Genomic DNA, 25,404 nt, shown 5'->3' with positions numbered 1-25,404 from the left:
ACACAGAAAGTCTCAAGAGCAAATTGCAGAAGTTAGCAAAGACCCACCCAACACAATCATTCATGTGCTTTAAAAACTTCAAAATTGCTTCATTAATTTATATTTAACAGGATCCCAAGGTATGGTTTTTGAATTATTTTCAAATGGAAATTTGATTCAAATCAAGGTCAAAGGTTTAAACACTGAGTTAGAAACCAGCCCTTGAGTTCAAAACTGATTTTTAAGCACAGCAACATACCCCTGCTCTTGTCCAACCATCAGGTTTCTATTCTATTGCTGCAATCTTAGGGCATTGAAAATGGAGACCCAGAGGTGATAGCCTTTTCATTCTAGTCTACGCTCCTATCTATTCCATGTTACCAACCGAATTGTCAGCAACCAGATAATCATTATCTAATTCTAAAACATTATCTAAATCCAGTAATAGGATTAAAGGTAATTCAGTCTTTCCAGCCTTAATTCTGGCCACATGTTAACCCCTACTAGACTCCAATAGCCAGTGGTCATTTCCATGGGCTATTCTTTCACGTAGCACAGCACTGTCTCCACAAGCAACCAAGGAAATACTTAGATAAATTATACCTTATCAAAATTGAGCACTGTTGTCCTTCAAAGGACACCATCAAAAAATGGAAAATCAATACACATAACCAGAAACTATTTGCAAATAGTATATCTGATAAGGCTTTAGTAACCAGAATATATAAAGCACTCTTACATCTCAACATTAAAAGAACAAGTAACACAATTCAAAGTTGGGTAAAAAATGTGATGAGACATTTTTCCAAAGGAGAAATGCTTAATAAATGACCAGTAAATGCGTGAAAACGTTCAACATCATTAGTCATTAGGAAAATGCCAGTCAAAACCACAGTGAGATAGTATTTCACACCTATTAGGAAGGCTATAATCAAAAAGACAATAACACATTTGGGTAAGGATGCAAAGAAATGAACCCTCAGACACTTCTGGTAGGATTGTAAAATGTTGCTACCAAGCTGGTAACTTTGGAAGTCCCTGAAAAATTTAAACATAGAGTTATCACATGACCTAGAAATTCCACTCTTAGGGTATACACCCAAGAAAAATGAAAACATATGTCCACACAAAAACCTGTGCATGATTGTTCATAGCAGCATTATGTATAATAGTTAACATGTAGGAACAACCTAAGTGTTTATAACTAATGAGTAAACAAAATGTAATAGATCCATACAATGAATTATTATCAGCAAGAAGAAGAAATAAAGCATTGACACAAAGAACAACATGGATGGACATTGAAAGGAGTCAGGCACAGGGCTCTGTGGTATATTATAAGCAATCTTCAGAATAAGTAAGTCTGTAGAGAGAGAAAATACTTTGGTGGTGGCCAGAGGCTTTGGGAAGAGGAAGTAAAAAGTGACTGCTAATTGAGTAAAGTTTCTTTTTGGATCAATAAAAGTGTTTAGGAATTAAGATTGTGGAGAAGGTTTCACAACTTTCTAAGTAAACTGAAAATAATTGAGCTACACACTTGAAATGGGTGTATTTTATGGTGTGGGAGTTATACCTAATTCCCAGGAGTTGTTGGACTAATGGATGAATAGGTAAGCCTGAGGGTGAGGTGATGTTCCTGGAAGGGGAGTCCAGTTCATATCTGAGTTTCTCATAGAAACAGTGAAATAGCATGGCCATTGTCAGCCTTATCTTTAGTGAGACACAGATTGCTAGAAGAAGCTCACATATAGGGCTGGCCCCCATGGGTTTAAGCAAGGTTATGCAAGTTCCCACCTTATCTTCTCCCAGTCAAGAAAGCACCTCAGAATGCATGTAAATAAGAATAATATTTTCATAAAAACAAACCTGAACTACATCTAGTTTACTAAAACAGGCCTTTACCTTCACAAACTTAAGATATTTATTAGTAGGAACAATTATTGGCAAACCAACTCCCAGATGATTGTGACTCACCAAGGTGTGGCCATGCTGCAATGAGGACGATTGGTGCCCCAGAAGGTCATGTTACAGAAGGTCCAGAATTGAAAACCTGCTATGGAAATGACCACAAATCATAAATGATATTTTGGTGCAAGGAAATTCTTTCTAAAATGCATTTATAGCATAGGCTTAACAGATCTAACAGAACTCAATCCAGTAAAAATGCATCTAATCTATGGGCCATCAAAGAAGGAGGTACCTTTCTCTGAAGGGAGGAGAGAACTTCCACTTTGACTATGACCTTGTCTAAATAAGATTGGAGTTGGCGAACTCAAAAGGCTTCCATAGCTTTGGCAACTCATGACTAGAGCCTAGGGTGATTACTGACGCCATAAAGAAGAGTGTCAATTTGTTAAGTCAACAACAGGAGTCACTGTGCACTTACTGTCCATGTAGGATCTCTGTCCTTAATGTGTTGTACTATGTGAATTAACGATATAACTAGTACTCAAACAGTACTTTATATTTTGTGTTTCTGTGTGGGTGCAAACTGTTGAAATATTTACTTAATATATACTAAATTGATCTTCTGTATATAAAGATAATTGAAAATGAATCTTGATGTGAATGGAATGGGCGAGGGAGCAGGAGATGGGAGGGTTGTGGGTGGGAGGGAAGTTATGGGAGGAGGGGGAAAGCCATTGTAATCCATAAACTGTACTTTGGAAATTTACATTTACTAAATAAAAGTTTAAAAAATGCATCTAATCTGCTGTTGTGTATGAATATTGTACGTCACAGAGCTCTCTCTCATGTTGCCTTATAATTTTCCTCCTGTTTGCTGCAAAATCTAGAGGGGAAGGAACACTAGTGAGCCATAGATTCAAAAGGACTTCTATGGGGGAAATTCACCCAGGAATGTTTGAGAACATTTGTAGAAAGATGATCAGTTGATGATATTTTAAAAAGTTGATCCAAGGAAAATTGTTTTGTTGCTTTTTCTCCCAGTCTTTACAAGTTCCTCACTAGCAGAAATAAGAATTAACCAAACATCCTATTTGTCTTTGGTGCTACTTTCAAAGCAAAGTTTCTGCCCTTTTAAGCTGTACCTCATCAGCATTAGCTGTTTCACTTTCTGCACAAGTGTTATACAAGTCACCACTCTCCCTTAAAACGCAAGAGCTTTCTCTTATTTGCACATAATTTGTCATCCTTCGATTCTTTGAGACTTGTTTCACAAGGCTGAAAAGCCTCAGAGCTCTGGCTTGATGACAGCCAAAGGGAAAGATACATCAGCCTGAGTGTAATCCCAGATGCACAATATGAAAAGCCTTCTGCACTGGCCTTGTAAGAGGGACTTGCAATCATCATTACAGCTATGCTTTTTTCCCTTTGATCATCAGTTAAGAATTGAGTACAGAATGATTATAATAGGACTAATACTTGTAAGAACAAATTCAATGAAAGCCCTTCCAGCCTCATCTCTGATGATCAATCCTTGACTACTACACTACATGTAAGGCACGAATATAAGTACGAAACCTGTGCATCCTAGTACACTTATATTTATGGAATGGAAAATAATACTTTTGGTGCATCTTACTCATATAATATATAAAGCTTAATGCATAAGACTCAATTTTCCATATAATTCAAAAACATTTTCCTTGCAAGCACTATTATATCTGATCTTTCCATCATACTAGGCTTGGTAAATAGCTACTGAAGTATACCCACATAATAATACTTTCTTAAAAGGAAAAATAAAGGCCTGGAGTTCTTATATTTTTTTTCTGGTCTCTATGTTTTCTCCCACTTGAAATTGATCCATATTTTCAAAGGATTTTTCAATTATTTCCCTCATCTTGCCCCTAAAGTGTAGAACACTTTAGGGTTGGCTTTTGGCATAGTGGGTAAAGCTGCCACCTGCGATGCTGGCATCCCATATGGGCACCGATTTGTGTCCCGGCTGCTCCACTTCCAATCCAGCCCCCTGATAATGGCCTGGGAAAGCAGCAGAAGATGGCTCAAGTTCTTGGGCTGCTGCCACCCATGTGGGAGAACCAGATGAAGTTTCTGGCTCCTGACATAAGCCTAGCTGAGCCCTGGCTATTGTGGCCACTTGGGGAGTAAACCAGCAGATGGAAGTTCCCTCTCTGTTTCTCCTTCTCTCTCTGTAGCTCAGACATTTTTTAAAGATTTATTTATTTATTTGAAAGGCAAAGTTACAGAGAGACAGAAACAGAGGGAGAGAGAGAGAGAGAGAGAGAGAGAGAGAGAGAGAGAGAGAGAGAGTCTTTCATCTGCTGGTTCACTCCCGAGATGGCTGCAGTGGCCGAAGCTGTGCTGATCCAAAGCCAGGAGCCAGGAACTTCTTCGGGTTCTCCCATGTGGGTGCAGTTGCCCAAACACTTGGGCCATCTTCCATTGCTTTTGCAGGCCATAGCAGAGAACTAGATCGGAAGTAGAGCAGCTGGGACTAGGACCAGTGCCCATAGGGGATGCTGGCACTGCAGGCAGTGGCTTTACCTGCTTTACCACAGTGCTGGCCCCTGTAGCTCCGATTTTAAATAAATAAACAAATAAATCTTTTTAAAAAAAACAAAAAATAGAACATGTCATGAATTTATGTGTCATCCTTACAGAGGACCGTGCTAATATTCTCTATGTCCTTCCAATTTTGTATATGTGCTGCTGAAGCTAGGGCACATTTTCCCTCAATTATTCCCATTCACTGTCACTTTAAAAAGTTCCTAATATTAGCTCTTTCAGTAGACTTTATAAAACAGATGTTTGTCAACGTTTGCCCATTCCACTGCTTTTTACTATAGGCATGTTATTGGTACCTACTGTAAAGGTTTTCAACTTTTTGCATATTTTGAGGTATTAACTGTGTGGAAGATGGTTTTTCTGCCTCCTTTTCCTTCAAATGATGGAGAAAGGACCAAAGCTGGATTAGAATGGCTGTATTTGCTTCAGAAATCAGGCTAGCACATCATGCCAACATGACATACATCATTGAGGTTTGACTTTGTGAAGTTTTCAAGTTATTTTATAAAGAAAATTTTGAAAAAACAAAAACAAAAACAAAAAACACACCATATTAGAAATCTTGGTTTCCTAGCATGATTTGGATTTATCTCTGACTACCTTTTTAATAACCTAATAGGCAGTAATTGAGGGCTTTCTATGTGTAAATCATATACACAAAAAATCAGGCAGGAAGAGAGATAATTAAACTGTAGGCTCTTTAACTCAAACAACATTGTGTAAGGAATAGATATAGATGAATAGATTAAATTAACTCTAATATGAAGGAAAAGTTGTCAAGTGCTATAGTAGAGACATATATTGCCAATGGCGATTTGTAAAAGAGGAGATTAATTCTGGCTGGCTGTTTCTGGCAGGTACTGTGGAATTTTTAGCATTTAAGCAGAGCCTTAGCATTAGACTAAGGATTCCTTTGTAACCCATGTTGGAAGGGTGAAGAGGTAGGATTCAGTGGTGACAACACAATTTTACTTTGAGAGTGAAAGGGGACCTGAAATACTGGAAAGTAGAACCCTCCCATTTCTGTCTCAACCACTTAAACTACAACAGCTCCACCCTGGCTATTGTAATTATTGAGGTGCCACTTATATTTTCCTTTGAACTACAGGTTTTGCCATTCAAAATGTTTGAAAAAATCACTGAGTAAAAAATTATTTTACAGGGCCCTTCCAACACTAACCTTCTATAAATCACAGAAGAAATGAAGCATGACCACAAAAAGAAAGCTTTTATTTTATCAAACTTACCAACAGAAGGGGTGAACATAGGAAACAAACATTTATTGAATGAGCACCTACTATGTATCTAGCATCCTGAGCATATTACCATTTAACCCAAATAGCAACCTTGTTTGGTTAGATAGTACCAGTGCCTTCAGAAAGTTCATGAAACAATTGAATTAAAAGATAATGTACATTTTCCATTAACAGTTTGAAATCCTCCATATTGTTATTATCATTTTGTAGGCAAGAAAACTTAGAGGCACATAGCTAATAAAGTAGAAGAGCCAAGATTCAAATGCAAGAAGTATTATACCAAAGGTCAAATTCCTATTGCCATTCCATGCCTCTCTGAGCTTGGTAGAGCTCATACTTTCAGAGGAGGGTTGGCCCCTGCAAAATTATCACTCCTAAAAACATACACATCTATGCCAATCATGCTGTCACAGTCATTTTTTTGAAGAAACACTCATTTTAGACTCATCACTTTCTTCTGAATGCTCTCAATTTTGACAGATCCATGTCATTGGAGGTTGATGATATCTTTCTCTTTTTTTGACAAAAGCCAAAAATCACTGGAAGTCAGTTCTTAGGAAGAAGGACATAATCAAAGTGGGCAATGCCAAGAAAATCAATAGAACAGTGCGAATAAAGAGTGAGATGTTCCCATTCAATGTGTGAGTCAGCTTTGAAGTAGCATGCCAAGGACAATAACCACAATGTTGTAAGGTACATCTGAACACCCTAGGTGACCATTTTGGAGAACAAACCTCTTTTTCCTATGGAAAATCTAGCATGCATATTTTTTAAAAGTCTCAATGATGTGCCAGAGAGACCTGGTTTCGCTTCTCAGCAACTGAACAGACATGGCCTAGTCCCTTAGTGTTTCCAAATGTGAATTTTCTCATCTATGTAATACACTAGTAAAACCCAAAATGGAGGGTGGTTTTAGGGATTAGAAGCGAAAAAAAAACATATAGAACAACCAGTACCATACCTGATCATAAATGGGCTCTCCAAAAAGGAAGCTATTATTGTTTTGAGCTATGTATTAAACATTCTTTGCAGATTTGAGAGTTTGAGATGATTTTTTATGCAAATCAGATATGCTTTGGAGTTTTTCCCCAAGTACCATAACTGGTAGCTTATTCTAACACAGTGTGGCACATCTACACATAAGAAATGAGGGCATTTTGAAAACAAACCAAGCTCCCAGAAAAACATTTCTTGGAAATGCAATCCACCACCACTGTATTTAACTCATTCAGGTTGCTAATAAACACTCTTCTATTATCTTGGCAAGCGTGGTTTAAAGAGAAATTTTCTGACCACAATAACTGCATGTCTTTCATAGCAATTGTCTTTCAAAAAAAAAAAAAAAAAAGAAACTACCAAGTTTCTCTGTTGGTAAGAAAGCAGGTGAACTGGGAAAGAAATGTAAAGCTTTGTGCGTGCAGCTTGTTTTCCATGACAGGGGAGGTCTGCTTTTGAAAGCAAGCAAAGTGTTCATTTATTAGAAAAAACCAGTTCTTTGGGCTCCTGCTAAGTGTTTTGGGGCTCAGCAATTACCCAAAACTCAGATTATAGATTCAAACCTCCCTCCTACCCACACACGCCCTCACCTCCCTGAAAAACAGGAAATCTTACTGTGCCTGCATGATGCCTTCATCTCTGCAATCTTGCTGTGAGTTGGGCCGAATATTATGTGAAACAAGTCACAAAAGAGAAAAGCTGAAGGCAGGTGCAGGAACAAGACGCTGTGCTCCTTGGAGAGGGCCTTAGGTAAGTAGCTACAAGAGTTGTACATGCCAATCAAAGTCGGGCAAGGGTCAAGCTCCCTTTTGTGCACAAACAAAGACTAATTGCATGTTCATAGCTGTAGAGTCTTCGGGCACTAATTCGAGAGAGGAACTATAAAAACCTTGGACTCCCGCCTCCCAACAGCAGCCAAGGCAAAGCGGAGAGCTCAAGGAGCCCAGTGGCTGTCAACCAGCTGGGCCTCTCCCTGCCTTCTCCACAGCAACCAGGGGCTCCCACGTGGCTGCCATTTCAGAAATGAAAATAAGCCATTTTGTGAAAACTGAAAAGATAGCTGTGTGTACACAACGCCAAACCAATGAGCAGCAATGGAAAAGGCTCTGAGCCACTTAGCTTCCTTTGAAGCACAATGGCCAATACTGTTGGCCTTGCTTTTTCAATGAATCGACCAAATTAGCTGGCTCTTTTGACATCTTGTAGACATGACTGGTCAGCGCAAGTTGTCCTTTTCTTACATTCAAAAACAAAGGCCTGATAAGGTGATTTGGTCCATTTTGTAAGAAACCATTTTGAATCAAGTTACCATTAAGACGTAGCAACTGGAGCAGCTGGCTTTTGAATTTATTATTAACCATAGCTTACATTCATAGAATACTTTCTCATTTCCAAAACACTTTCATTTGTTCATCACCTTGCCGTTTATTGGTGCTCCTGCTACAGGCAAGGCACTGTGCTTGGCTCTATGCAGAAAATAAATACATATGTCAGCCAAATAGGAACCTTGCTCATTAAGCAGGGTAGACCTGATTATGTCTATTCCACAAGTGAGGAAACTAACAACCAAAGCAGTAGGGTAACTTGCTCCAACCACACAAACGCTTAGTGAAAAAAGCAGTAGGAAATCCAGGGCCCACCCCGCAACTACCCAATCCCTGCTGAGAACTAAGCCCACTGCATCACACTGCCTTTAGATAGGCCTGTGTCAGGAGCCCTCCAGTGGAGGACAGTGAACAGGGTAGAGTACAGAGGTCTTCAAATCTGTACTCTTTCTCAATTAAAAACAAAACCACCAATCCCCTTTTTGCTAAATTTCCATATATAAAGTAGATGAAAGTATAGTTGCTCTACATAAAATAAGGATGGGACACTGGTAGAGTGGATCCCAATTTGTCCACTGACAAGCTATGTGACTTTGGAGGAAGCACTTTATCTCTGGACCTAATATTTCCCATCTGTAAAAGGAAAGAGCTGAACTCACAAAAATCTATTAATCCAAAACATTGCTGATTTTGCCTATCGAAGAGGAACTTGTGAAAATACAAATCTGGGGTCCTTCTTCGGGCTTTATGATTTATAATTCTCAGGAGAGAAGGCCTGAGAATGTGAACAGTAACAAGCTACCCAGAAGACTGCTTTAGCATAAAGATCAGAAGTCCTGCAAGGCCAGCGCTGCGGCTCACTAGGCTAATCCTCCGCCTTGCAGAGCTAGCACACCGGGTTCTAGTCCCGGTCGGGGTGCCGGATTCTGTCCCGGTTGCCCCTCTTCCAGGCCAGCTTTCTGCTGTGGCCCGGGAGTGCAGTGGAGGACGGCCCAAGTACTTGGGCCTTGCACCCCATGGGAGACCAGGAGAAGCACCTGGCTCCTGCCATCGGATCAGCGCAATGTGCCGGCCGCAGCGCGCCGGCTGCGGCGGCCATTGGAGAGTGAACCAACAGCAAAGGAAGACCTTTCTCTCTGTCTCTCTCTCTCACTGTCCACTCTGCCTGTCAAAAAGTAAAAAAAAAAAAAAAAAAAGTCCTGCAAGAGATGACTTTCAGTGACTGGGTTTGTCCCTGAGAAGGCCTTAGAGAAACTGCTCATTTGTTTTTTCATTCATGTGATCCACAAACAATCTTAACCATTATCTCTTTGCTGATTTCTGTGCTAGACTCTGGAAACACAAATATGGCTAGCATATAGTTCCCGTCCTTAAGAATCTCAGAGTTCATTTGGACAGACAGGTGTGTCCAGAGATTAGTACAATGAAAGTGGTAGGCACTTTAACAGGGGCAAAAAGAATACTATGGATACACAGGGAAGAGATCTGTAAGAATGAAGCAGTATGGCCAAGCATACAGGTTAAATCACAAAGACGTAAGGAAGAAGAGTCTGTTTCCCATGACAAACCATGACAATGAGGTTGAAATTTGTACTGCAGGCAGTTTGTGGGAATGGGGTAGGGGAATTGAGGGGTTTTGGCAAGAGAACAAAATGTTCCAGGTGATGTTTGGAAAAGATTCTTCTGTTGGATGGCTAAAGAATGAGGTAGAAGGAACCAGAGAAAAGACAGGATCAACAAAAAGAGAGGGATGATGTGAGAGACAAGTGAGGCCTGAATTAGTGCTTTGCTGGTTTGCCACTATACACCCTACAAGGGCACCAGGAAGTGCTTGTTAAGTGAAATAGATAAGCCAAGCACTGTTCTGAGCATCTTACAGATTGTCTTGCTTAATTCCGTTAAGCACCCTACAAGGTAGGATTATTGTCATAATTCATCTTATTTACAGCTGAACAAGCCAAGGTCTAGAGAAGTTAAAAAACTTTGCCCATGTCACACAGTTAGAAATTAATGTAAGGACATGCACTGTGGTATACCAGGTAAAGCCACCACCTGCAGTGCTGGCATCTCATATGGGCACCGGTTCAAGTCCTGGCTGCTCCACTTCCAATCCAGCTCTCTGCTATGGCCTGGGAAAGCAGTAAAAGATGGCCCAAGTCCTTGGGCCCCTGCACCCGTGTGGGAGACCCGGAAGAAGCTCCTGGCTCCTGGCTTTGGATTGGCCTATCTCTGGCCATTTTGGCCAATCAGGGAGTGAACCAGCAGATGGAAGTCCTCTCTGTCTCTCTCTGCCTCTCCTTCTCTCTCTGTGTAACTCTGACTTTCAAGTAAATAAATAAATCTTTAATTAAAAAAAAGAAAAAAAAGAAATTAATATAAGTGAGATTTGAGCTCAGGCTTCTGACTCTGAAAGCCAAGCTCTTTAGAGCCTTGCCTTGATGGCTCCCTAACAGAAAACAGAATAGGCAAGGCTTCAGGACTGCTTGTCATAGAGGATGATGAAGAGTAGAGTGAAGGATGGCATTCAGATTAAAGGAGTAGAGATCTAGGTACACTATGGATTAATAGGTCAATGCATTTTCTTCATGAAGTGGAAGCCAAAACTAAGTGCTCCAAACCAGGGCTCTGGGAATTTAAAGAAAGTAGTGGTTGGAATAGAATAAAGCATTGCAGACAGCATGAAAGCATGTCATTAAAGGCCAAATCAAGTAAGTGTTGGGCAGCTTCTTGACCTCGGGATTTCGTTTTAGCTGTGACTAGTCCTCAAGAATGGAACCAGCCACATAGAGGGAGATGTCAGCGATAATAGGAAAATGTACATCAGTTTCACACTTTTGAAAATGTGTTCCTGAACAAGCCAAGGTCCAGAAAAGTTAAATACTTTGTCCATGTCACACAGTTAGAAATTAATGTAGGTACGGGCACTGTGGTGTAGCACGTTAAGCCATCACCTGCAGTGCCAGCATCCCATATGGGATATGCTCATAAGATTGGTGGCACATGGAGCCAGCACTGTGGTGTAGTGGGTAAAGCTGCCTCATGTAGTGCTGGCATCCCAAATGGGTACCGGTTCAAGTCCCAGCTGCTCCTCTTCCAATCCATCTCTTTGCTATGGCTTGGGAAAGGAGTGGAAGATGGCCCAAGTCCTTGGGCCCCTGCACCCATGGGAGACCTGGAAGAAGCTCCTGGCTCCTGCCTTTGGATCAGCACAGCTCTGGCCATTGTGGCCATTTGGGGAGTGAATCAGCAGATGGAAGATCTCTCTCTCTCTCTCTCTCTCTCTCTCTCTCTTCTTCTGCTCTCTGTATCTCTGCTTTTTAAATAAATAAATAAATAATCTTTAAAAAAAACAAAGACTGGTGGCACAAAGAGGGACAGGGCTCAGAAAGTACATTTCTGACCAATAAGCATGTTAAATCCAGGTTTTTTAAAAAAGATTTATTTATTTGAAATTCAGAGTTACAGACAGAGAGGGAGAGACAGAGACAGAGAGAGATCTTCCAATCACTGGTTCATACCCCAGATGGCAATGGCCAACACTGGGTCTGTCTGAAGCCAGGAGCCAGGAATTTCATCCATGCCTCCCACGTGGGTGGCAGGGCCCAAGCACTTGGGCCATTTTTCTACTGCTTTTCCCAGATCATTAGCAGGGAGCTGGATTGGACATGGAACAGCTGGGACACGAACTGGTGCCCATATGGGATGCTATTGTCACAGGCAGCAACTTATTCTGCTACATCACAATGCCAGCCATAAATGCAATTTTCTTAAGGCTCAACAATTTTCTCTCCCCTGCCAAAACACTACTTAGATGTTTTAGTATGTTCCATTGTGGGGCTCACCCAAGTGTGTGTGTGGAAGGGGTGGAGAAAGTGTTCAGGGCACCATCTTTTAGTCCAAAGCTAAAAGACTTATTACTTATTGTAACTTATTTACAAACAAGTCTCTTAGCTTGGCTTTGGAGTCAACTTCCCCATCTAAACATCAGACCATAAGGTAATTGGTGAACATTGATCTGTAAGGCAAGGGCAGGGTTTGGTGCATCCAGCCCTGTTGGCAGAGCATCAGGTGAAAGCATCCTGAATCCAACATTTTATTTCAACCAGTTACTCAAGTGCATTCATTAAATCCCTGCTGTATGCCAGATCACCCACAATTTAGTTATACTTCCCACCACTAGAGTCTGCCACCCAGATCTAGTTGAGTGACTAGAATTAAAACAGAACTCTGCATCCAAACTTGTAAAGGAGATCCACTAGGCAACCCAATATAGTGTCAAGTCATTCCATTCTGCACTGACTCGAAGATGTCATGTAACTCACCCAGGAAGACTGTACATATACGCATTAGCAAGTAAGTCAACCTACAAGGGCATCCATACCTGGAGCCACCCACAATGGTACAGACTTGACAATTCCTAGAAAGGTGAGCGGAGTACGCTGTAACATTGACATTTCACTTTGCCCATTCTTTATTTGATAAAGTAAGTCTATATACTTTATATATACTATACATATACTTTAGTAGGTATACTTTCACATGCTATATAGACTATACATACATCTAATTCTCAAAAGGGAATATTTTATAGCAATTACAAGTGTCAGTCACTACGCAGTAGTAAGTACTCTATATAAGTGCTGTAAAATAAAAATATAGGCACTAATCTAAGGACAAAGTCTAGGTTGGTCTCACTCTTCTGGAGGCAGATTTAACATAAAACCCTCATGTGTATTAATGATGGTTTGCTGCAACGAAGGATGTAACAGAAAACAAAGAGCTGGAGATGGATTTTTTGGGGGGGATTGGTGTAATAAAGGCTTAAAACCCAACATAGCAGAAATTACAGCCAGTTTCATTATAAGAAATATACCTCTAAGTTCCAGAGTCATTTTCTACAGACTTGATGACAGGCATTCTATGCTTACTTCAATACTAAGATTATTTGTACTAGATTTCCCAGTCCCTTCCTCTTGCCTCCCTCTGCATCTGATAAGAGTGCATCCAACTAGTTATTATCAGATATATAATGAGTTATTTCACTTACAACAGAGTTGGCTTTTTTTTCCTATTAGTGAACATGTGAAGTACATCTTTCATATTGTTCACGCTCTCCTTATTGATTCTTAATATTTTCTGAAAAGCAAGGGGTAACACCTAGGTAAAAATTAAGGAAATGCTATTCCCTGGGGCAATGCTCTAGATGCATATGTTCTGGAGTAGAATAAATGCTGAAAGTTGCAAGGTATCATCAAAAGTTTATTTGCAATCATTGCCTGCTTCTTCCCACGCAGATATATTCTGTGTTTAAAATGTATAAAGCTAAGCTAGGACTTCTCACGCTGTTTGCAGTAAAATATGGCTCACTATGTCTCTCTGAGGAACCACTGACAAATAAGCTCTTGTTATCCAACTTTTGCTCTGCTGAGGGTAATGATTTAGTGGTTTAGAAGGTTAATTCCTAGAGATAGTGTTGTCTTTGGCTTGAAGATGTTGGTAGTGCTTTAACGTGGTTATCAAACTAAGTTGCCCTTCATTCATTCTTTGCTCTTGGGAGCAGAGTGCATTGTTTTTACTTTTTTAAACTTATTTTTTAAACTTTTATTTAATAAATATAAATTTCCAAGGTACAACTTTTGGATTATAGCGGCTTTTTCCCCCCATAACCTCCCTCCCACTCACAGACACCCCATCTACCACTCCCTCTCCCATCCCATTCTTCATCAAGATTCATTTTCAATTATCTTTATATACATAAGATCAACTTAGTATATACTAAGTAAAGATTTCATCAGTTTGCACCCACACAGAAACACAAAATATAAAGTACTGTTTGAGTACTAATTATACCGTTAATTCACCTAGTACAACACATTAAGGACAGAGATCCTACATGGGGAGTAAGTGCACAGTGACTCCTGTTGTTGATTTAACATAAATTTATTTTTTTAAAGTGTTATTTTATTTATTTGAAATACAGAGTTACAGAGAGAGGTAGAGACATAGAGAGAGATCTTCCATCCGCTGGTTCACTCCCCAGATGGCTGCAACTGCCGGAGCTGCACCAATCCTAAGCCAGGAGCTTCTTCCGAGTCTCCCATGTGGGTACAGGGGCCCAAGGACTTGGGCCATCTTCCACTGACTTCCCAGGCCATAGCAGAGAGCTGGATTGGAAGAGGAGCAGCTGGGACTAGAACCGGTGCCCATATGGGATGCCAGTGCCTCAGGTCAGGGCTTTAACCTGCTGCGCCACAGTGCCGGCCCCTTAAATTTATTTTTAAAACTTTATTTTTTTATTTGAATGGCAGAGTTATAGAGAGGCAGAGGCAAAGAGAGAGAGAGAGCATGTCTCCCACACAGGTCCAGAGGCTCAAGGACTTGGGCTATCTTCCACTGCTTTTTCAGGCCATAGCAGAGAGATGGATCAGAAGTGGAGCAGCCAAGACTCGAACCACTGCCTATATGGATGCCAGCACTGCAGTCAGCCCCCTCAACTGCTATGCCACAGTGCAACCCCCACACACCAGTACTCAAGGCATTCCAGCTTCCCTCTATGGGGACCTAGCAGAGCTGAACATACAACAGCAACAACTCCTGCCAGAGCAGCCTCCTCTGGGGTCACTGTGGATACTGGCAATACACAGCATAGAAACTGATAATGACAAACTTGATATTTAAAAATCTGTAAATATTTGCAAATGTTTAAAGATTTGGAAAGTCTATTGATGATCTGATTCAATAATCTGTAAAACTACTTACTCATTAGATGTTCAAATCCTTCAGAAGCTCTATGGACTGACCTCTTAATGGCTTATTCTGTTGCATATCTTCTTGGCTGTATCATTTCCAAAATATCTGGAATAATTATTTTTGTAGTCAGTATGTTCACAACCACCAAACAGAATCAACATTGGGCTAGAGTCCAACTATATAGCAAGCTCAATTTTGCAAGTACTCATAAAATCTACTTACAACCAGCTGAGCAGAACAGACTATCCCCTAGACTAGGAGAGACTACTTTCACCAAATCATGGTTTCCTATTTTTCTGGAAAATTACTACCAATTCAATGCCTTTGAAATAATGGCATCCGGATAGCACAGTGTCATTTCAAAATCAAAGTGTAGTGGTTGACAACTTATTACATGTCCAAACACCACAGGGAATAAGAAGTAGATACAAGAATGGCCTGGTCTTATGGAACTTAGTTATTTTGGGGAGCTCAGGGTTACATGTATGAAACAATTTGAGAGCAATCAGCACCAGAAAGGAGATGGCTTAGTGCTAAAGTATGTTTGACTCCTCCATTCTCTTAACCAGCATACTACAGTTGATCATAGCCAAAAGGCCGAGAAGCAATATCGGTCAGCATACTGTCTTCATAAAGACTTGTTAATATTAATCAATTTAGGTGGGGCCAGTGCTGTGGCACAGCAGGTTAAAGCTGTGGCCTACAGCACCAGCATCCCATATGGGCACCAGTTCGAATCCCGGTTGCTCCGCTTCTGATCCAGCTCTGCTATGGCCTGGGAAAGCAGTAGAAGATGGCCCAAGTCCTTGGGCCCCTACACCCATGGGAGACCTGGAAGAAGCTCCTGGCTCCTGACTTTGGATCAGCTCAGCTCTGGCTGTTGCGGTCATTTGGGGAGTGAACCAGTGGATGGAAGATCTCTCTCTCTCTCTGGCTCTACCTTTCTCTGTAATTCTTTCAAATAAATAAAATAAATCTTTAAAAAAATAAATAAATTTAGGACATCCATAAAACTCTTGTGCAGTATGAATTGATAATAAATTCATTTTTGTATAAGACAAAACCTGCAAAAGGCAACATCAAAGGAATCTACTTAAAGATTTAGCATATATAATTACATGAATATTAACTTTCAACATTTGTTTTAATTTTGGGTAAATTTGAATAGAGAAGTTTGGAATAAAGAAGAAAATTAGAACTCAATCATTAAACATTTTGTTTAAATATTAAGTGTCTCAGGAAAACCCTGCATCGATACAAGGGACCTCAGCAAATTAACCTGTTGAACAAGTCTCACCCTTCCTCTAACCATCATATTTCTCCCATGCAAATCTAGCAGGATAAAATTGTTGGAAACACAAAAGAATTTTTATTAAACACATGATATAAAACTGAGAGGAAACATTAAGTGAAAGAATAACTTTCTCTATGGAAAAGTCATGGTATTCCCATCTTGAAGGTGAAGGGATCGGGTAGGATGCTAACTGAAGCTCACTCCAGACACTCCAAGCTTCTACATTTTGAGATGGAGATGGTTCTCACAGGGGAACTGTGGTCCCTTAGAAGCAGCTACCAACCAATCTTGGAGGTATTTTCCTTTCATCTAATAGTTTTAATGAAATATAATTCATATAATATACAACTCATCCATTTAAAGTGTATATAATTGAGCAGTTTTTAGGATATTCACAGATAAGTGTAACCATCATCATAGTCAATTTTAGAATAGTTTCACCACCTTAAAAAAAAAAAAAAGAAATCCTGGGGATGGTGCTGAGGCATAGTGGGTAATGCAGATGCCTATAGTGCTGGCATCCCATATGGGTGCCGATTCAAGTCCCTGCTGCTCCAATACTGATCCAGCTCTCTTCCTATGGCCTGGGACAACAGTGGAAGATAGCACAAGTCTTGTGCCCCTGCACTCATGTGGGAAACTTGGAAGAAGCTCCTGGCTCCTGGCTTTGGATCAGTGCAGCTCCGGCCATTGTGGCCATTTGGGGTGTGAACCAGAAGATGGAAGACCTTTCTCTCTGCCTCTCCCTCTCTGTGTCTGTAACTCTTCCTGTCAAATAAATAAAATCTTAAAAAAAGGTTCCCTACTCTCTGCATCCTTGCCCACACTTATTATCTTCTGTCTTTTTGACAATGGCCAATTTAACAGGCATGAGGTGGTATCTCATTGATGATTAGTGATGTAGGCCATTTATAAGTCTTCCTTTGAGAAATTTCTGTTTAAGATTAGTGCCCATTCTGCTAACTACCTCCAACTTCGCTCAGCTGTGCAGAATAACTTCCCTTTTGAATCAAAAAAAAAAAAAAGAAAGAGAGAGAGAGAGAGGTTTACCATGCCTAACCTGGGAGTGTCACCTCTGGCACACCAAACAGAGCTCTCAGGCCACACCCATCTCAAGCCCTAAGGCTCCATCAAAAACAGATAGTCCACTTAATCTAGAGTCATAGTATAACAAGAAAAAGCACCACAGTGAAGAAACCAAATATCTCCAATATGCCAAATAACAAACGCAAAAACCAAGGTAATAAAAACAAGGAAGTCACCATGAAGCCCTCAAATGAAAAAGACACCCCAATTCAAGATTATGAGGATGATGACATAGAAGAAATGCAAGAAGCAGATCTCAAAAAATTGATAAGAACATTAAGAAGCTCTCAAAAACAAATTCTTGAACTACAGAAATCCTTAATGGACAAGATAGAAAATCTCTCTCGTGAAAATGAAATATTAAGGAGGAATCAAAATGAAACGAAACAACTAGTACAACAGGAAACTGGGATAGTGACTGAAGTGAAGAATTCAATAGATCAAATGAAAAACACAATAGAGAGCCTTACAAACAGAATGGGTGAAGCAGAAGAGAGAATATCGGACTTAGAAGACAGAGAACAGGAAAGGATACAGTCAGACCAAAGAAAAGAAGAGGAAATTAGGAATCTAAAACATATTGTCGGGAATCTTCAGGATACTATTAAAAAACCCAACATTCGGGTTCTAGGAGTTCCTGAAGGCATGGAGAGGGAGAAAGGATTAGAAGGCCTTTTTAGTGAGATATTAGCAGAAAATTTCCCAGGTTTGGAGAAGGCCAGAGAAATCCTAGTACAGGAAGCTCACAGAACCCCTAATAAACACGACCAAAAGAGATCCTCACCACGACACGTTGTAATTAAACTCTCCACAGTGAAACATAAAGAAAAGATCCTAAAATGTGCAAGAGAGAAACGTCAGATTACTCTCAGAGGATCTCCAATCAGACTCACAGCTGACTTCTCATCAGAAACTCGACAAGCTAGGAGGGAATGGCGAGATATAGCCCAGGTACTAAGAGAGAACAACTGCCAGCCCAGAATATTATATCCTGCAAAGCTATCATTTGTGAATGAAGGTGAAATAAAGACTTTTCATAGCAAACAGAAATTGAAAGAATTTGTTGCCACTCGTCCGGCCCTGCAAAAGATGCTTAAAGATGTGTTACACACAGAAACAAAGAAACACGGTCATCAATATGAAAGAAGGTAAAGGAAGGAAACCAAGGAAGGAAAGCTCACAGCAAAAGATCACAGGGAATTCAAAGCATATATTAGAACTTATCTTTGGCAAATGGCAGGGCAAAGTTACCACTTATCATTAGTCACATTGAACGTGAATGGCCTGAACTGTCCAGTTAAAAGACACCGATTGGCTGATTGGCTTAAGGAACAAAACCCATCTATTTGCTGCTTACAAGAAACACATCTTTCCAACAAAGATCCATACAGACTGAAAGTGAAAGGCTGGAAAAAGATATACCATGCCAACAGAAATGAAAAAAGAGCGGGCGTAGCCATCTTAATATCAGACACCATAAACTTTACCACAAAAACTGTTAAGAGAGACAAAGAGGGACACTACATAATGATTAAGGGATCAATTCAACAGGAAGATATAACAATTATCAATGTATATGCACCTAACTACAGGGCACCGGTTTATCTAAAAGATTTGTTAACGGACTTAAAGGGAGACTTAGACCCCAATACAATAGTACTGGGGGACTTCAATACGCCACTCTCAGAAATAGACAGATCAATAGGACAGAAGATCAACAAGGATACAGTAGATTTAAACGACACTATAGCCCAAATGGATCTAACAGATATATACAGAACTTTCAATCCTACAGCTAAAGATTTTACATTCTTCTCAGCAGTACATGGAACCTTCTCTAGGATTGACCACATACTAGGCCATAAAGCAAGTCTCAGCAAATTCAAAATAATTAGAATCATACCATGCAGCTTCTCAGACCATAAAGGAATGAAGTTGGAAATTAGCAACTCAGGAATCCCTAGAGCATACGCAAACACATGGAGATTGAACAACATGCTCCTGAATGAACAATGGGTCATAGAAGAAATCAAAAGAGAAATCAAAAACTTTCTGGAAGTAAATGAGGATAACAGCACAACATACCAAAACTTATGGGACGCAGCAAAAGCAGTGTTAAGAGGAAAGTTTATATCAATAGGTGCCTACATCAAGAAATTGGAAAGGCACCAAATAGATGAGCTTTCAATTCACCTCAAGGATCTAGAAAACCTACAGCAAACCAGACCCAAATCTAGTAGGAGAAGAGAAATAATTAAAATCAGAGAAGAAATCAACAGGATTGAATCAAGAAAAACATTACAAAAAATCAGCCAAACGAGGAGCTGGTTTTTTGAAAAAATAAACAAAATTGACACCCCATTGGCCCAACTAACTAAAAAAAGAAGAGAAAAGACCCAAATCAATAAAATCAGAGATGAAAACGGAAACGTAACAACAGACACCACAGAAATAAAAAGAATCATCAGAAATTACTACAAGGACTTGTATGCCAGCAAACAGGGAAACCTATCAGAAATGGATAGATTCCTGGACACATGCAACCTGCCTAAATTGAACCAGGAAGACATCAAAAACCTAAACAGACCCATAACTGAGACAGAAATCGAAACAGTAATAAAGGCCCTCCCAACAAAGAAAAGCCCAGGACCAGATGGATTCACTGCTGAATTCTACCAGACATTTAAAGAAGAACTAACTCCAATTCTTCTCAAACTATTCAGAACAATCGAAGAAGAGGGAATCCTCCCAAATTCTTTCTATGAAGCCAGCATCACCTTAATTCCTAAGCCGGAAAAAGATGCAGCACTGAAAGAGAATTACAGACCAATATCCCTGATGAACATAGATGCAAAAATCCTCAATAAAATTCTCGCCAATAGAATGCAACAACACATCAGAAAGATCATCCACCCAGACCAAGTGGGATTTATCCCTGGTATGCAGGGATGGTTTAATGTGCACAAGACAATCAATGTGATACACCACATTAACAGACTGCAGAAGAGAAACCATATGATTATCTCAATAGATGCCGAGAAAGCATTTGATAAAATACAACACCCGTTCATGATGAAAACTCTAAGCAAACTGGGTTTGGAAGGAACATTCCTCAATACAATCAAAGCAATCTATGAAAAACCCACAGCCAACATCCAATTGAATGGGGAAAAGTTGGAAGCATTTCCACTGAGATCTGGTACCAGACAGGGATGTCCACAATCACCACTGCTATTCAAGATAGTTCTGGAGGTTCTAGCCAGAGCTATTAGGCAAGAAAAAGAAATTAAAGGGATACAAATTGGGAAGGAAGAACTCAAACTATCCCTCTTTGCAGATGACATGATTCTTTATTTAGCGGACCCAAAGAACTCTACTAAGAGACTATTGGAACTCATAGAAGATTTTGGCAAAGTAGCAGGGTATAAAATCAATGCACAAAAATCAACAGCCTTTGTATACACAGACAATGCCATGGCTGAGGAAGAACTTCTAAGATCAATCCCATTCACAATAGCTACAAAAACAATCAAATACCTTGGAATAAAATTAACCAAGGACGTTAAAGATCTCTACGATGAAAATTACAAAACCTTAAAGAAAGAAATAGAAGAGGATACCAAGAAATGGAAAAATCTTCCATGCTCATGGATTGGAAGAATCAATATCATCAAAATGTCCATTCTCCCAAAAGCAATTTATAAATTCAATGTGATACCAATCAAGATACCGAAGACCTTCTTCTCAGATCTGGAAAAATTTGTGCTGAAATTTATATGGAGGCACAAGAGTCCTCGAATAGCTAAAGCAATCTTGTACAACAAAAACAAAGCTGGAGGCATCACAATACCAGATTTCAGGACATACTACAGGGCAGTTGTAATTAAAACAGCATGGTACTGGTACAGAAACAGATGGATAGACCAATGGAACAGAATTGAAACACCAGAAATCAACCCAAACATCTAAAGCCAACTTATATTTGATCAAGGATCTAAAACCAATTCCTGGAGCAAGGACAGTCTATTCAATAAATGGTGCTGGGAAAACTGGATTTCCACGTGCAGAAGCATGAAGCAAGACCCCTACCTTACACCTTACACAAAAATCCACTCAACATGGATTAAAGACCTAAATCTACGACCTGACACCATCAAGTTACTAGAGAACATTGGAAAAACCCTTCAAGATATTGGCACAGGCAAAGAGTTTCTGGAAAAGACCTGGGAGGCACAGGCAGTCAAAGCCAAAATTAACTATTGGGATTCCATCAAATTGAGAAGTTTCTGTACAGCAAAAGAAACAGTCAGGAGAGTGAAGAGACAACCGACAGAATGGGAAAAAATATTTGCAAACTATGCAACAGACAAAGGGTTAATAACCAGAATCTACAAAGAGATCAAGAAACTCCACAAAAACAAAACCAACAACCCACTTAAGAGATGGGCCAAGGACCTCAATAGACATTTTTCAAAAGAGGAAATCCAAATGGCCAATAGGCACATGAAAAATTGTTCAAGGTCATTAGCAATCAGGGAAATGCAAATCAAAACCACAATGAGGTTTCACCTCACCCCGGTTAGAATGGCTCACATGCAGAAATCTACCAACAACAGATGCTGGCGAGGATGTGGGGAAAAAGGGACACCAACCCACTGTTGGTGGGAATGCAAACTGGTCAAGCCACTATGGAAGTCAGTCTGGAGATTCCTCAGAAACCTGAAGATAACCCTACCGTTCGACCCAGCCATCCCACTCCTTGGAATTTACCCAAAGGAATTTAAATTGGCAAACAAAAAAGAGGTCTGCACCCTAATGTTTATTGCAGCTCAATTCACAATAGCTAAGACCTGGAACCAACCTAAATGCCCATCAACGATAGACTGGATAAAGAAATTATGGGATATGTACTCTTTAGAATACTATACCGCAGTAAGAAACAACGAAATCCAGTCATTTGCAACAAAATGGAGGAATCTGGAACACATCATGCTGAGTGAAATAAGCCAGTCCCAAAGGGACAAATACCATATGTTCTCCCTGATCGGTGACGACTGACTGAACACCAAGAGGGAAACCTGTTGGAGTGAGGTGGACACTATGGGAAACGGTGGCTTGATCAGCATAGCCCTGACTGTTAATGAACAACTTAATACATTATCCCTCTTAGTAGTTTTTTTATCTGTTCTACTTAATATGACTGGTTTAGATCTGTAATTGATGCACAGTTATTCTTAAGTGTTGAAAATTAACTGAAATGTGATCCCTGTTGAACATGGTGGTGGGAATGGGAGAGGGAAGAGATGTATAATTTGGGACATGCTCAGGCTGACTTGCCCCAAGTGGTGGAGTTGGAAGCATACCAGGGGATTCCAATTCAATCCCATCGAGGTGGCATGTACCAATGCCATCTCACTGTTCCATGTGATCAGTTTCAGTTCACAATTGATCATAATGAAAGGACTAAGAGTCAAAGGGAGCACATAAACAAGTCTAGTACCTGCTAACACTAACCGATGGAATAAATAAAGGGGAGAGTGATCCAACATGGGAAGTGAGATACTCAGCAGACTCATAGAATGGCAGATGTCCTAAACAGCACTCTGGCCTCAGAATCAGCCCTAAAGGCACTCGGATCTGGCTGAAAAGCCCATGAGAGTATTTCAGGCATGGAAAGCCAAGACACTCTGGCAAAAGATCTCTGCGAGTGAGATCCCAGTGGAAAGAACAGGTCTTCAAAGAAGGAGGTACCTTTCTCTGAAGGGAGGAGAGAACCTCCACTTTGACTATGACCTTGTCTAAACAAGATAAGAGTCGGAGAACTCAGAGGGCTTCCATAGCCTTGGAAACTCATGACTGGAGCATAGGGAGACTACTGATGCCATAGGCAGGAGTGTCAATTGGTAAAGTCAACAACAGGAGTCTCTGTGCACTTACTCCTCATGTAGGATCTCTGTCCTTAATGTGCTGTGTATTGAGATTTAATGCTATAGCGAGTACCCAAACAATATATTTCACTTTGTGTTTCTATGGGGGTGCAAACTGTTGAAATCTTTACTTAATGTATACTAAACTGATCCTCTGTAAAAAAAAAAAAAGAAAAAAGAAAAAGAAATTATCAACTCCCAACTTGACTCTCACTGGGATTAAACATGACAATTGGTCTGACCTGATTTCATCATCATTTAAAAAAAATCATCTATTATTTTTCACTTTATGTTTCTGTGTGGGAGCAAACTGTTGAAATCCTTACTTAATGTATACTAAGCTGATCTTCTGTATATTAAGATAATCGAAAATGAATCTTGATGTGAATGGAAGGGGAGAGGGAGTGGGAAAGGGGAGGGTAGTGGGTGGGAGGGCTGGTATGTGGGGGAAGCCATTGTAATCCATAATCTGTACTTTGGAAATTTATATTCATTAAATAAAAGTTAAAAAAAAAAGATTAGTGCCCATTTTTAAATCAGGTTGGTTTCTTGTTTGTTTCAGGGTTTTTTTTGGCTATTGATTTGTGTGATTTCCTTATATATTCAGGATAATAACTCTTTATTAGATATATGATTGCCAAATATGTTCTCCCATTCAAAAGGCTGCCTTTTCACTTTGTTGATTGTTTTCATTGCTATGCAGAAGCTTTTTATTTTGAGGTAGTCATACTTGCTTTTGTTGCCTGAGCCTTTAGGGTTATATATTTTTTTTAAAAATTGCCCATACCAATGTCAAGAAACATTTTTCCTTGTTTTCTTCTAGTAGTTTTAATACATTTTATATTTTGCAATTTTATTTACATATTTATTTTTATTTGAGAGAGAGAGAGAGAGAGAGAGAGAGAGAGAGAAATCTCCTAACTACTGATTCACTCCCCAAATGAGGCTGAAGCCAGAAGCCAGGAATTCTATTTATATCTCCTGCATGGTCTGCAGGGACCCAAGCACTTAAGCCATCACCTGTTTTCTTCCAGGGGGTAGATTAGCAGGAGGCTAGAATTGGGAGTAGAGCCAGGGTGTGAACTCAGGCACCCCAATATGAGTTGTAGGTATTTCAAGCAGTATCTTAAGCACTATGCCAAATGCCTTCTCCTGTGTCTTTAATCTATTTTTAATTAATTTTTTGTATATGGTGTGAGATAAAGGTCAGATTGCATTCTTCTGCATGTGAATATCCAGCTTTCCCAATACTATTTAATGAAGAGATTATCCTTTTCCCATTGTATGTTCTTGGCACCTTTGCTGAAGATCAGCAGACTGTAAGTGCATGTATATATTTCTGGGCAATCTGTTCTATTCTTTTGGTCTAATATGTCTGTTTTCCTACCAGTAACATACCATTTTGATCACTATATATTTCTAAGATAATTTGAAGTCAGGAAATGTGATACCTCCAATGTTGTCCCTCTTACTCAAGATTACTTGACTATTGGGGTCTATTGTGATTCCATGAGTTTCAGGATTGAGTTTTCTATTTCTGTAAATAATACCCTTGGGATTTTGACAGGGACTGCATAGGATCTATAGATTACTTGGGGGTAATATGGATATTAGAACAAAGTGAATTCTCCCAATCCATTAACACAGAGTATCTTTCCTTTTTTCAGTGCTTTCTATAATTTCCTTAATCAATGTTCTATAATTTTCAATGTATAGATCTTTCACTCATGCTTTGGATAAATTTATTCCTAATTTTATTCTTTTGTTGTCATTATGAATGAGGTTATTTTCTCCTTTTTAAAAGGTTTATTTATTTATTTTGAATGAGTTACAGAGAGAGAGGGAGACACAGTGAAAGAGAGAGAGAGAGATCTTTCATCTGCTGGTTCACGCCCCAGATGGCTTCAGCAGCTGGCATTGGGCCAGGCTGAAGCCAATAGCTTCATCCATGTCTCTCACATGGGTGGCACAGGCCCAAACACTTGGGCCATCTTCTGCTGCTTTTCCCAGGCCACTAACAGGGAGTTGGTTTGGAAGCAGAGCAGCCAGCACACAAACCAGTACCCATATGGGATACCAGTGTCACAGGTAGTAGCTTTACCCGCTATGCCACAATGCCAGCCCCTAGGGTTGTTTTCTTAATTTTCCTTAGAGATAGTTAATTGTTACTGAATGGAGGAGACTTCTGATTGTGTCAGAGACTGGATGAGTCACTACTGTCATTAATAGTTGGAGACCAGGAAACCAGAGAAAATTTCACAACAAAGAACTGTCCCATGTCACATATGACTTTTGAAGAT

General features: G+C 39.9%; 1 non-coding gene and 1 pseudogene across 1 annotated transcript; one reads left to right on the top strand and one right to left on the bottom strand.

Moving 5' to 3' along the window:
- LOC127487107 (E3 ubiquitin-protein ligase RNF4 pseudogene) overlaps positions 1-25,404 on the top strand; it is a 111,589-nt pseudogene that overhangs the window by 34,928 nt on the left and 51,257 nt on the right.
- LOC127487116 (U6 spliceosomal RNA) lies at positions 4,523-4,629 on the bottom strand. The gene has a single exon (XR_007913650.3). It is a non-coding gene; the product is annotated as a U6 spliceosomal RNA (small nuclear RNA).

The sequence above is a fragment of the Oryctolagus cuniculus genome, chromosome X (genome assembly GCF_051225735.1).
Source record: "Oryctolagus cuniculus isolate XC-2025 breed Fujian yellow rabbit chromosome X, ASM5122573v1, whole genome shotgun sequence".
In the NCBI taxonomy this organism is placed as follows: Eukaryota; Metazoa; Chordata; class Mammalia; order Lagomorpha; family Leporidae; genus Oryctolagus; species Oryctolagus cuniculus.
Note: the sequence above shows the minus strand (reverse complement) of the source record. Positions and strands in the feature narration are given on the sequence as shown.